Below are 11290 nucleotides of genomic sequence, written 5' to 3'. Positions count from 1 at the left end.
AGGGATGTCATCATGGAGACTGATGAAACAATGGTCTCTTTTGATGTCACATCACTCTTTACGTGCATTCCTGTTGATGATGCAGTAGAGGTGGTCAGTTTAAGATTAAAATCAGACACCACTCTGAGCAGCAGGACCACGCTTTCCACAGAACAACTGTGTCAACTCTTGAAACTGTGCCTGCAGTCAACCTACTTCACATATGGGGAGCAATATTATAGGCAGAAACATGGGTGTGCTATGGGGTCTCCAGTTTCTCCTATTGTTGCCAACCTGTACATGGAGGAGGTAGAAAAGAGAGCCTTGACGTCCTTTTCAGGGACACCACCAAGTCATTGGTTCAGGTATGTTGACGACACCTGGGTTAAAATCAAATCTCAGGAAGTCCAACATTTTACTGACCACATCAACTCTGTGGATAAATACATCAAGTTCACACGAGAAGATGTAAAAAATGGCAGGTTGGCTTTCTTGGACTGTGAGGTCTCAGTCTCTGATAGAGGACATTTGCAAACCGAGGTGTACTGCAAACCCACCCACACAGACCAGTATTTGCAGTTTGACTCCCATCACCCTTTGGAGCACAAGTTAGGAGTCATCAGGACTCTGTACCACAGAGCAGACAGCGTCCCCACTAGCTCAGGAGCCAGGCAGAAGGAGAAATCCTACACAAAACAGGCTCTAGAGCAATGTGGATATCCTAACTGGGCCTTCCTGAAAGCAGAGAAGAAACCCAAACCGGACTCCAGTCAGCCAACAGGTGAAAAGGAGGAACCCAGACCCAGACCAGTGGTCATTCCATATGTTGAGGGAGTATCAGAGAAACTGAGACGTTTATTTTCTAAACATAACGTCCCAGTGGCTTTTAAACCCCAAAATACATTAAAGACTGGTTCTTCCCAAAGATCCAGTCCCCCGGCACAAACACAGTAATGTTGTGTATGTTGTTCAGTGTCAGGAGGGTGATCAGTCTTACATCGGGGAAACAAAACAGCCACTGGCCAAAAGGATGGCCCAGCACAGAAGATCAACATCATCAGGCCAGGACTCTGCGGTCTACACTCATCTCCAGGCCAGCGGTCACTCTTTCAGGGATGAAGATGTTCACATCCTGGACAGAGAGGAACGATGGTTTGAGAGAGGAGTAAAGGAGGCCATCTTTGTGAAAAGAAATCGTCCATCATTAAACAGGGGTGGAGGCCTCCGGGTTCAACTGTCCCCCTCTTACAATGCTGTGATTGCTAGTATCACTCAGCCCTCTGTGAACAGTAAACAGCCATCAGGTGCTAATGATCCATTGTTAGGCTGATGGTCCTTCTTGAGCATGTGATCAGCTGGTTCTGGTTGTCAGCAGCAAAACTGGTTGATCCACTCTGAGAAGGTGCTATTTAAGAGACTGAGCTGAATACAGCACCTCAGACTGAGGAAGTCTCTCGGATGAGAGACGAAACGTTTCTACATTTTGTTGTTGTTTTGCTTTGTTTTTTTTGTTTTTTTTGAATGTCCAGAGGACCAGATTTAACTTTTTTAGATTTTTTTACCTGGATTATTGAGCATGCATCAGGATGAAAAGAAAATTATATTTAAAAAACAAACAAAAACTGCTACATTATGAAGTGATGTCAATACTAAAAACAGGAACATGTCAGTTGGTTTATGCCATGAACTTAGCAGATGTTTAAAGCCATTTAATCACTTTAATATCCACTTCGGCGTATTGTTTTTATGCTTAGTGTATATTTGGTTGACGTTTTTCTTAGTTCATATTCTTAGATCTTATTGCTGTTTTTCTTATACATTTTATTGTTGGATGTAACTGGGACCCTATGTACATAATCTCGTTCCACATGAGATTATTAACATGTGGTGTGTATGACAATAAAACTCTGACTCTGACACTGTCTTTAAAGCTAGGACTAAAAAACATGTTTTGTTTTAGCAGGATTTAATTCTAACTTTGAAACTTATCAAACATTTAGGTCGTTTTCACACCAGATAGTCCGGTAGACTCGGTTCGGTTCTGGACCAATATTCATGACCTTTTGTTACATTTGAGCTGGTGCGTTTGCATTCACACTGCACTGTGCAGTCGAGTCAACCTGTTGAACCAACCTGTTCCCCCGCTCGCCTGTGGGGGCGCTGCACCAAGAACTACTGAAAGAAATGACACAAAAACCTCTGAAGACACGTCTTCTTCTTCTGGAAATAAAAATAAAAACGAAGTGGCATCAAGTTTTAGCAGTTTTAGGAGTTATATTTTGTCATTTTTCAACAATGGACTCAGCATGAGCAGAAGATGAGACAGAAGACCATGGAGAATATTGTTTTCCACACAAATCAGCTGACGGCTCCATATAAGAGAAATGTGTGTTTGTTTGTCCTGCGCTGTACTCCACTTCTTGCTTGTGGAGCGGGTCCGGTCTGTTTACATTCACACTGTACTCGAACCGTGCTGGAGTTCTCTTCTACCGGACCGAGACCTAGGTTTTAGCCCGGGCCAGAGTTCTCCTTTTTGTTCCGTGACAGAGTTAATGGTGCGTTCACACCTCCCTAAACGAACCAGACTTTCTAGGAAAACGAGCTAGAGTTCGATTAAAGTGGACTAAACAGGGCTGGTGTGAATGCACCCTAATAAAACTTACCTCAAGTTGTCTTTTTGGACATGCATGCATATATTTGTACAAACTGTACTTGCCTGTAGAGAGGAGATTATTACAGCCTCATATAAAATCTATAATGATGGTGATATCGGAATAGTGTTGGTATCGGCCGATATACTGATTTATGTATCGGGATCAGATCGGTAGTAAAAAAAAAAAAGTGGATCTGTGCATCCCTAAATGGGGTATTGTAGATTTTTAAGGAAAGAGATTAACTTAATTCAATTTGGAATAAGGTGGTAAAATAACTAAATGCAGAAAAAGGGAAGTGCTCCGAGTACTTTCCGTCTGCACTATACAGGTCCTTCTCAAAAAATGAGCATATTGTGATAAAGGTCATTATTTTCCATAATGTAATGATAAAAATGAAACTTTCATATATTTCAGATTCATTGCACACCAACTGAAATATTTCAGGTCTTTAATTATTTTAATACTGATGATTATGGCATACAGCTCATGAAAACCCAAAATGACTGTCCCAAAAAATTAGCATATTTCATCCCACCAATGAAAGACAAGTGTTTTTAATACAAAAAACGCCAACCTTCAAATAATCATGTTCAGTTATGCACTCAATACTTGGTCGGGAATCCTTTTGCATGAATGACTGCTTCAATGCGGCGTGGCATGGAGGCAATCAGCCTGTGGCACTGCTGAGGTGTTATGGAGGCCCAGGATGCTTCGATAGCGGCCTTAAGCTCATCCAGAGTGTTGGGTCTTGCGTCTCTCAACTTTCTCTTCACAATATCCCACAGGTTCTCTATGGGGTTCAGGTCAGGAGAGTTGGCAGGCCAATTGGGCACAGTAATACCATGGTCAGTAAACCATTTACCAGTGGTTTTGGCACTGTGAGCAGGTGCCAGGTCGTGCTGAAAAATGAAATCTTCATCTCCATAAAGCTTTTCAGCAGATGGAAGCATGAAGTGCTCCAAAATCTCCTGATAGCTAGCTGCATTGACCCTGCGCTTGATAAAACACAGTGGACCAACACCAGCAGATGACATGACACCCCAGTGACTGTGGGTGCTTCACACTGGACTTCTGGCACTTTGGCATTTCCTTCTCCCCAGTCGTCCTCCAGACTCTGGCACCTTGATTTCCGAATGACATGCAAAATTTGCTTTCTTCCAAAAAAAGTACTTTGGACCACTGAGCAACAGTCCAGTGCTGCTTCTCTGTAGCCCAGGTCAGGCGCTTCTGCTGCTGTTTCTGGTTCAAAAGTGGCTTGACCTGGGGAATGCGGCACCTGTAGCCCATTTCCTGCACACGCCTGTGCACGGTGGCTCTGGATGTTTCTACTCCAGACTCAGTCCACTGCTTCCACAGGTCCAAGGTCTGGAATCGGCCCTTCTCCACATTCCTCCTCAGGGTCCGGTCACCTCTTCTCGTTGTGCAGCGTTTTCTGCCACACTTTTCCCTTCCCACAGACTTCCCACTGAGGTGCCTTGATACAGCACTCTGGGAACAGCCTATTTGTTCAGCAATTTCTTTCTTTGTCTTACCCTCTTGCTTGAGGGTGTCAATGATGGCCTTCTGGACAGCAGTCAGGTCGGCAGTCTTACCCATGATTGCGGTTTTGAGTAATGAACAAGGCTGGGAGTTTTTAAAAGCCTCAGGAATCTTTTGCAGGTGTTTAGAGTTACGTCGTTGATTCAGATGGTTAGGTTAATAGCTTGTTTAGAGAACCTTTTCAGGATATGCTAATTTTTTGGGACAGTCATTTTGGGTTTTCATGAGCTGTATGCCATAATCATCAGTATTAAAACAATTAAAGACCTGAAATATTTCAGTTGGTGTGCAATGAATCTGAAATATATGAAAGTTTCATTTTTATCATTACATTATGGAAAATAATGACCTTTATCACAATATGCTAATTTTTTTAGAAGGACCTGTAGATGGATCACTTGTGTATTTAAAGGCATTTTTAAATACACCTTTATTTGATTCTAATTTTCAGAATGGGCAGCACGGTGGAACAACTGGTATAGCTGCTGCCTCTCAGCGAGAAAGTTGCCGATTCAAATCCCTGTCCGGGGGTGTTTCTGGGTGGAGTTTGCATGTTCTCTCAGTGCATGCGTGGGTTTTCTCCGGGTACTCCGGTTTCCTCCCACAGACCAAAAACATGCATGTTAGGCTGATTGGTAACTCTAAATTGTCCCTAGGTGTGAGTGAGAGAGTGAATGGTTGTTTGTCTCTGTGTCCCTGTGATGGACTGGAGACCTGTCCAGGGTGTACCCCGCCCCTCGCACAGTGATTGCTGGACATGGGCACTGGCGACCCCCGTGACCTAAAATAGAAGAAGCGGGTAAAAGATGATGGATGGATTTGCAGATTCAGAATTTAATGAAACAAGTCACGATTCATTACTAGTCCTAAAAGAATGCAGCTGTTTATGAAAAATAAATGTTCCTAGGTTCTTAAAAAAAAGGTTAAATCATGTCATCCAGACCAGTTTCTTTAAGTGAGAAACGTTTTGTCTCCCATTCAGAGGACTTCCTCAGTCTACGTCCTGCCAACCAGACCTGTCCCATAAGTAGCCTTCACTGCTGTGTTTCAAGACAACGTCCTGTTGGAATCTCTAACATATGCTTTTAACACATGCAGAACACACCCGTCCAAAACAATTAATCATCATGTACCAAAATCTAATGCTTTAGGTCAGATGGCCGACTTGCTACTCACAGAAACAGCCTGAGGACACTAAGGCCAAAGTGGTTCAGAAAAAAATGTAAGCTCAATCATCCAGGTAGATAACAAAAAAAGTTTCCTAGGTTCCTCTTATTAGCCATTCGCTGGACTCCCTCATAAGAATTTCTTCTTGATTCTCCAAACTAAAATATCTGTTGTCTACTGCAGGTAAAACCATGATTAATAATTTGAAGGTGTATATACAGTAGTCCATCGCTACTTTGCGGTTAGTTTTTTGCGGACTCGCTCTATTGTGGCCTTTCAAATTAAGGTTGGACATGACACATGGCTGATTGATGGATGAGCCGCACGACCGGCATGAATTTTTTATTTAAAATACATTTGTAGTGAACCTGATCTGACCCTGATCTGACCCTGATGACCCCAAATCTATCAGATGGACAGGGACTGTTATTTCATTGATCTGAATACAGTCTGAGCCATCTGATGACTTTCTTTCTTGAATTAATCAAGCAGAAAAGACAATTCTCTATGATCATCACTGTTTACAAATGTTTGATAATCAAATTGTGTTGGTTCACTCAATGTTACAGGTTGAAAAGAACTACTCATTTTTATTTTACATAAACAGTAAGTAATGATTTTTATTCCTCATTCAAAGAAGAAATCAGGTTAATATGCATTTCTTGATTTTCTGTCTTCAATGAGCAAGCTTCGTAAGTATGTGAAAGTTGAAGCTTCGGTCAACTAAATGTTTACTGAAGAAGGGATGTCATGTTTTACTATTTGAGAAGATACAACAGAGTGAGACTCCACGAAGTCTGGTATCCTGCAATAATCTTTTCTGTATGTTGAAAACAAACTCATTCTCTGACCTCGACTTTTGATAACACCTTACGTCAAAAACCACACCTCTTTCTGGTCCATCCACGAATCAGAAAGCTCTGAAGTAAACCCGGAAGTAAACTCATTTAAAATGTGGCAACTTCCCGGCTCTGTCAGAGTTGCTGGGGTTGAAAGATTTTGAAGAGTCTAGTCAGTTCCTAGAAGGAAAGAGTTTGGAGGGAGTGATGCAGATCCTGAGAGTTCTGTTAGAGTGAAAGGAGTTAAGAGTTCTTGGGTGCAAACGCGTTCAGGATGATCCAGAGACGTTTTGGGATTATAACTTCTGTTTGAACAAACCACGCACGACTCTCGAAGGATTTCAGCTGCTCTCAACGGAGACGCTGAAATAGTCGGAAGGATTCTATACCGAGCTGATCTACGTCAACCAGGTAACAGTTTCTTCTTCGACTAAAGTGTACCGGAGGCAAGCTGAGATCTGATGAAGCGTGCACGTTCTGGACAAACAGATTAATTCCCTCACATATCTCTCTGTAAGATAAATCTCCATTTCATCTTAAAACTCTCCTCTATCTCATAAAATCAGTACAGATATTTTAGAAATATCTGAAGCAAAGTCCTCAATCACCGCCGCGTGATTGAAGTTCATTTTCTGTGAAACTTGTCTGTTATTATTTTCATATTTTGCCAAATTAATGTAAATGTTTGATGTTAAATTTTGATTCTGAAAATAAATGGCCGCATTCATTTTGATGGGTCAAAGATAAATAACGTCTCTCGTTACATTTCTGTTAAATTCAATGCACGACATTTACACAGTCAGAAAGATGAGGAACTCGTGAATATTGTATGCATATATATCTCGTATATTGTCATACTACACATTATTTTAATTCATTTAGCAACACCTGCGTGCATTCCACTGCTGTGGGAGAAGCTTCCTCCTGCAGCTGATCAGCTGATCTCCATAGAGCGGAGAAGTGGGCGTGGCCGAGAGTGCAGCCGGAGGCAGGGAGCTGAAATCATGACATTCTGTTCTCTTTTTGAGTGTTTAGAAACATTGACAGGTGGGTGGGGGTGGTGCACGCAGTTCGATAGATGGGGTGCTCGGTTCTGTTGACGGGGCCAGGCACCCCACTTGTATAATGGTAGGGGCAGCACATATATAAATACTAAAATAAACTACTACTTGTGCTACTATTCCTACTTTGCGGTTTTTCACTTATCGCTGGGCTTCAGGGTACGGATCCCCTGCGATAAATGAGGGACTACGATAAATGAGGGACTACTATATACCCTCTTTTAAATAAATCTGAACTATCCCAATAAAAGGTATCAGACTTGAACTGTTATCAAAATGACGACGGGCATTAAAACAAAATAGAAGCTGGTGATTTTTTTTATTGTGTAGTGAAGGATAATTCTGTCTGATGCCGGGTCAGCGTGCCTTTTTCATCTCTGTCAACTGTAGATGAGCTTTGTGACAGAATCAATCCTTTATCTTTACACCAGACATGATTTGATGTGTTCAAAATGAGTTGTGGGATCTCTGACTGAGAGTTTAGATTTGAAATTGACTAGAAAAAAATCATCTCGCCTCGTTTTTTCTGTCTCATTTTATTATTTTTCCTACCACGGGACTCAGACTAGAGTTGCATCTGGGCCCAAAGAAATCTGACCCGGCCCGGCCTGAACCCATATCTTTTTTTTGAGCCCGACCCAAAACCGACCAATTAACTGTGATTACAGGCCTGAACCTGGAAAAAAAACAAAAAAAACTTTTTTAAATTAAGCTTTTACTGCTTTTTGTAAGCAAATCAGTTTGACATGATTTAAAAATGTATTCCAGTGAAAGGAAGATATAAGATTTCTTGTTTATTAAGAAGAGTCAGCAGATTATTATAGTTATTATAATATTATAGTTATTAATGGTCAGCGGACACGCGTGGCTGATGATCCGGTTGTCCATCTGTAACAACCCGCCCCCAAAACTCAGGTAAAAGAGGGATTAATTACATAAAACACAAATTAAGTCATGTAGGAGCTGACAGCTTAAAACACTTACCGGTGTATCAGAGTCAGAGAGTCAGTCAGATATTATTGGTTGAGGTGTAGGAATAACCAAGTACAGTAAACATAAAGTAATTTATCTGCACAGGCAAAAAGCTCTCACAAATAAACTAATAATAGTTTGGCCACCAAGGGTAGCATGTAAGGCAGTTAACACAATTTAATCAAGCCATCAGTTATGCCCCACAAACATTTCATCCCACAACATTTACAAATCAATACATGAAATCCAATAAACCCCATAAATAAAAAAACAACAGGTTGATGTAACTTTCAGTCCAACTATTGTCTTTGAAGGAGAGTTCGTTTTGAAGGAGGATGAGGGAAACGCCCACTCAATCTAGGTGTCTGCACGCCAAAATACAAAGAAACAATCTCATCGGATCTCAGTGTCCATGGGCTTTAGCGTGCCTCTGCTGCACTCCTGGGTAAGAAAAAAGAATCCACCGCGATCCAAACTCGGGGTGAAGAATAATCCACAGGTAATCCAGGGCAACGGCCTCATGCCAGATCCTCCTTGGCAGGTGCGCACCCAAGGAAAAAAAATGTCATCAGTTCTAAAACCACATCAAAAGCCCGACCCGGCCTGCCCATCAACTACATCATTTGACACACCCTGAATTTGGGGCCAGGCCGGTTCTGGCTGGGGGCTCGTTCAAAAGATTGCAGCTCTAACTCAGACTAAAGTGTTCACTTAAATCACATTTTGATGGTTTCACGTCACATGTTGTGTTGATGCGCAGCAGACAAACTGTCACAATATAATTGTTTCAGTTTCCACAGCTCTGAAACTAAATCTGTGTTTTTCCCTCGCAGTTCTTGGCCTTTCTCATTGACTGAATCTATCCAACCCGTGGCCTTACGAGTGACCAGACCACTGCTTTCTTTGGTAACTTCATTCAAACTTTTATTTAAAGTCCACATGAACAGATTAAATTACATTGATGTTTGCTATATTGTGATTAAATGATCTACGGTGGTGTATTTTGTGTATGTCGCTGTAAAATTACATATTTCTGTAATAACAATATAAAATTGAAATGAGACGCTTTACAACAGCTGGCGAACATTTCACAAACATTCAAAGTGTCTTGCAGACAGCTGAGTTTCTCCAACCTTTAATTCTTGATTGTGTTTCATCCTTCCACAGAGCACACTGGGGTCCAGCTGGCTAACAGAGCTTTTATGGACATTTTTTACTCCATGTACAGTGTATCGTGTAAGGTAGTGAAGAATTGTTTCTTTTACTCATCGTTTTTTAACGTACTGGTATTTCTTTTAAAACCTAATACATTTTTGAAGCAGCAGTTGTGTTTATCAGACAAAAAACCTTTTAAAGCAGGGGTGTCAAACTCACAAAAGGGTCCAAAATTAAAACCTTTTTCAAACTAAGGGCCAGTTTCAGAATCTACATGAACTCAAGTTAGAAACCAACATCTGTTCTTGGTTGCAGGTTCCTCAACAAGAGTTTGATTGGTCTCATTTGATGTTCTCCGTTGTACTTTTGACATCATAATCAAAGATTACTGAAAATAATTAAAGTGATAAAAGTGTTTTACATTTAAAATAACATCTTGGAGTAAAGATAATGAATGGATGGTGCAATCTAGTCTTTTGTCTCAAAATGTAAAAATATCAATAAATGTCAATAATCATTGGATGTTTTTATTTTTATAATTTCACGCTTACTGGCCTGAAAAGCCCCCTCTAACAAACTTAAAGTGGCCCACGGGCCACCAGTTGAAAATGACAATTGTAGCAGGTTTTGTGGCTCTGGACACGTTTAATTTAGTGAACATCCATCCATCCATCCATTTTCTTCCACTTATCCGAGGTCGGGTCGCGGGGGTAGCAGCCTAAGTAGGGAGGTCCAGACTTCCCTCTGCCCAGCCACTTGGTCCAGCTCCTCCGGGGGAATCCCGAGGTGTTCCCAGACCAGAGAAACATAGTCCCCCAGCGTGTCCTGGGTCTTCCTCTGGGCCTCCTCCCTGTGGGACGTGTCCAGAACACCTCACCAGGGAGGCGTCCAGGAGGCATCCTAACCAGATGCCCGAGCCACCTCAACTGGCTCCTCTTGATGTGGAGAAGCAGCGGCTCTACTCTGAGTCCTTCCCGGATGATCGAGCTTCTCACCCTATCTGAGCCCAGACACCCTGCGGAGAAAACTCATTTTGGCCGCTTGTATCCGAGATCTCATTCTTTGGGTCACAACCCAAAGCTCATGACCATTGATGAGGGTAGGAACATATATCGACTGGTAAAATGAGAGCTTCGCCTTTTGACTCAGCTCTCTCTTCACCACGACAGACCTGTACAGCGCCCGCTTCACTGCAGATGCTGCACCTATCCGCCTATCGATCTCACGCTCCATTTTTCCCTCATTCGTGAGCAAGACCCCAAGATACTTGAACTCCTCCACTTGGGGCAGGACCTCCTCCCTGACCCGGAGAGGGCACTCTACCCTTTCCAGGTCAAGACCATGGCCTCAAATTTGGAGGAACTGATCCTCATCTCAGCCATGTCACTCTGCTGTGAACGCTTCAGTGAGCGCTGAAGATCATGGTACAATGACGCCAACAGGATCATATTATCTGCCAATAGCAGAGACAGACTCTGCACCCCATGACAGAACTGAGAAATTTTGTCCATAAAAGTTAATTGGTGACAATGGGCAGCACTGACGGAGTCCAACTCCCACCTTGAGGGGTCTGGCCTATTGCCGGCATTACGGTTTGAATAGGTACTGATTTGCCTGTAGCAACAGACCCCCAGTCCATACTCACAGAACAACCCCACAGTGTACCTTGAGGAACACTTATATACAGGTCCTTCTCAAAAAATGAGCATATTGTGATAAAGGTCATTATTTTCCATAATGTAATGATAAAAATGAAACTTTCATATATTTCAGATTCATTGCACACCAACTGAAATATTTCAGGTCTTTAATTGTTTTAATACTGATGATTATGGCATACAGCTCATGAAAACCCAAAATGACTGTCCCAAAAAATTAGCATATTTCATCCCACCAATGAAAGACAAGTGTTTTTAATACAAAA

General features: G+C 42.0%; 1 protein-coding gene and 1 long non-coding RNA gene across 2 annotated transcripts in view; one reads left to right on the top strand and one right to left on the bottom strand.

Annotated features, from left to right (window-relative positions):
- The window catches only part of aup1 (AUP1 lipid droplet regulating VLDL assembly factor), a gene marked incomplete in the record, with an annotated part of 49295 nt that overhangs the window by 4842 nt on the left and 33163 nt on the right, over positions 1-11290 (bottom strand).
- Positions 9042-11290, top strand: part of LOC119409172 — a 12135-nt gene continuing 9886 nt past the window's right edge. The window contains exons 1-2 of the long non-coding RNA XR_005186766.1: positions 9042-9117; positions 9379-9452. This is a non-coding gene — a long non-coding RNA (uncharacterized LOC119409172). The remainder of the gene's footprint in view (positions 9118-9378; positions 9453-11290) is intronic.

This window comes from Nematolebias whitei, chromosome 4, assembly GCF_014905685.2.
Source record: "Nematolebias whitei isolate Nwh7 chromosome 4, NemWhi1, whole genome shotgun sequence".
In the NCBI taxonomy this organism is placed as follows: domain Eukaryota; kingdom Metazoa; phylum Chordata; class Actinopteri; order Cyprinodontiformes; family Rivulidae; genus Nematolebias; species Nematolebias whitei.
The sequence above is the reverse complement of the archived record's forward strand: the minus strand, read 5'-3'. Positions and strand labels throughout refer to the sequence as shown.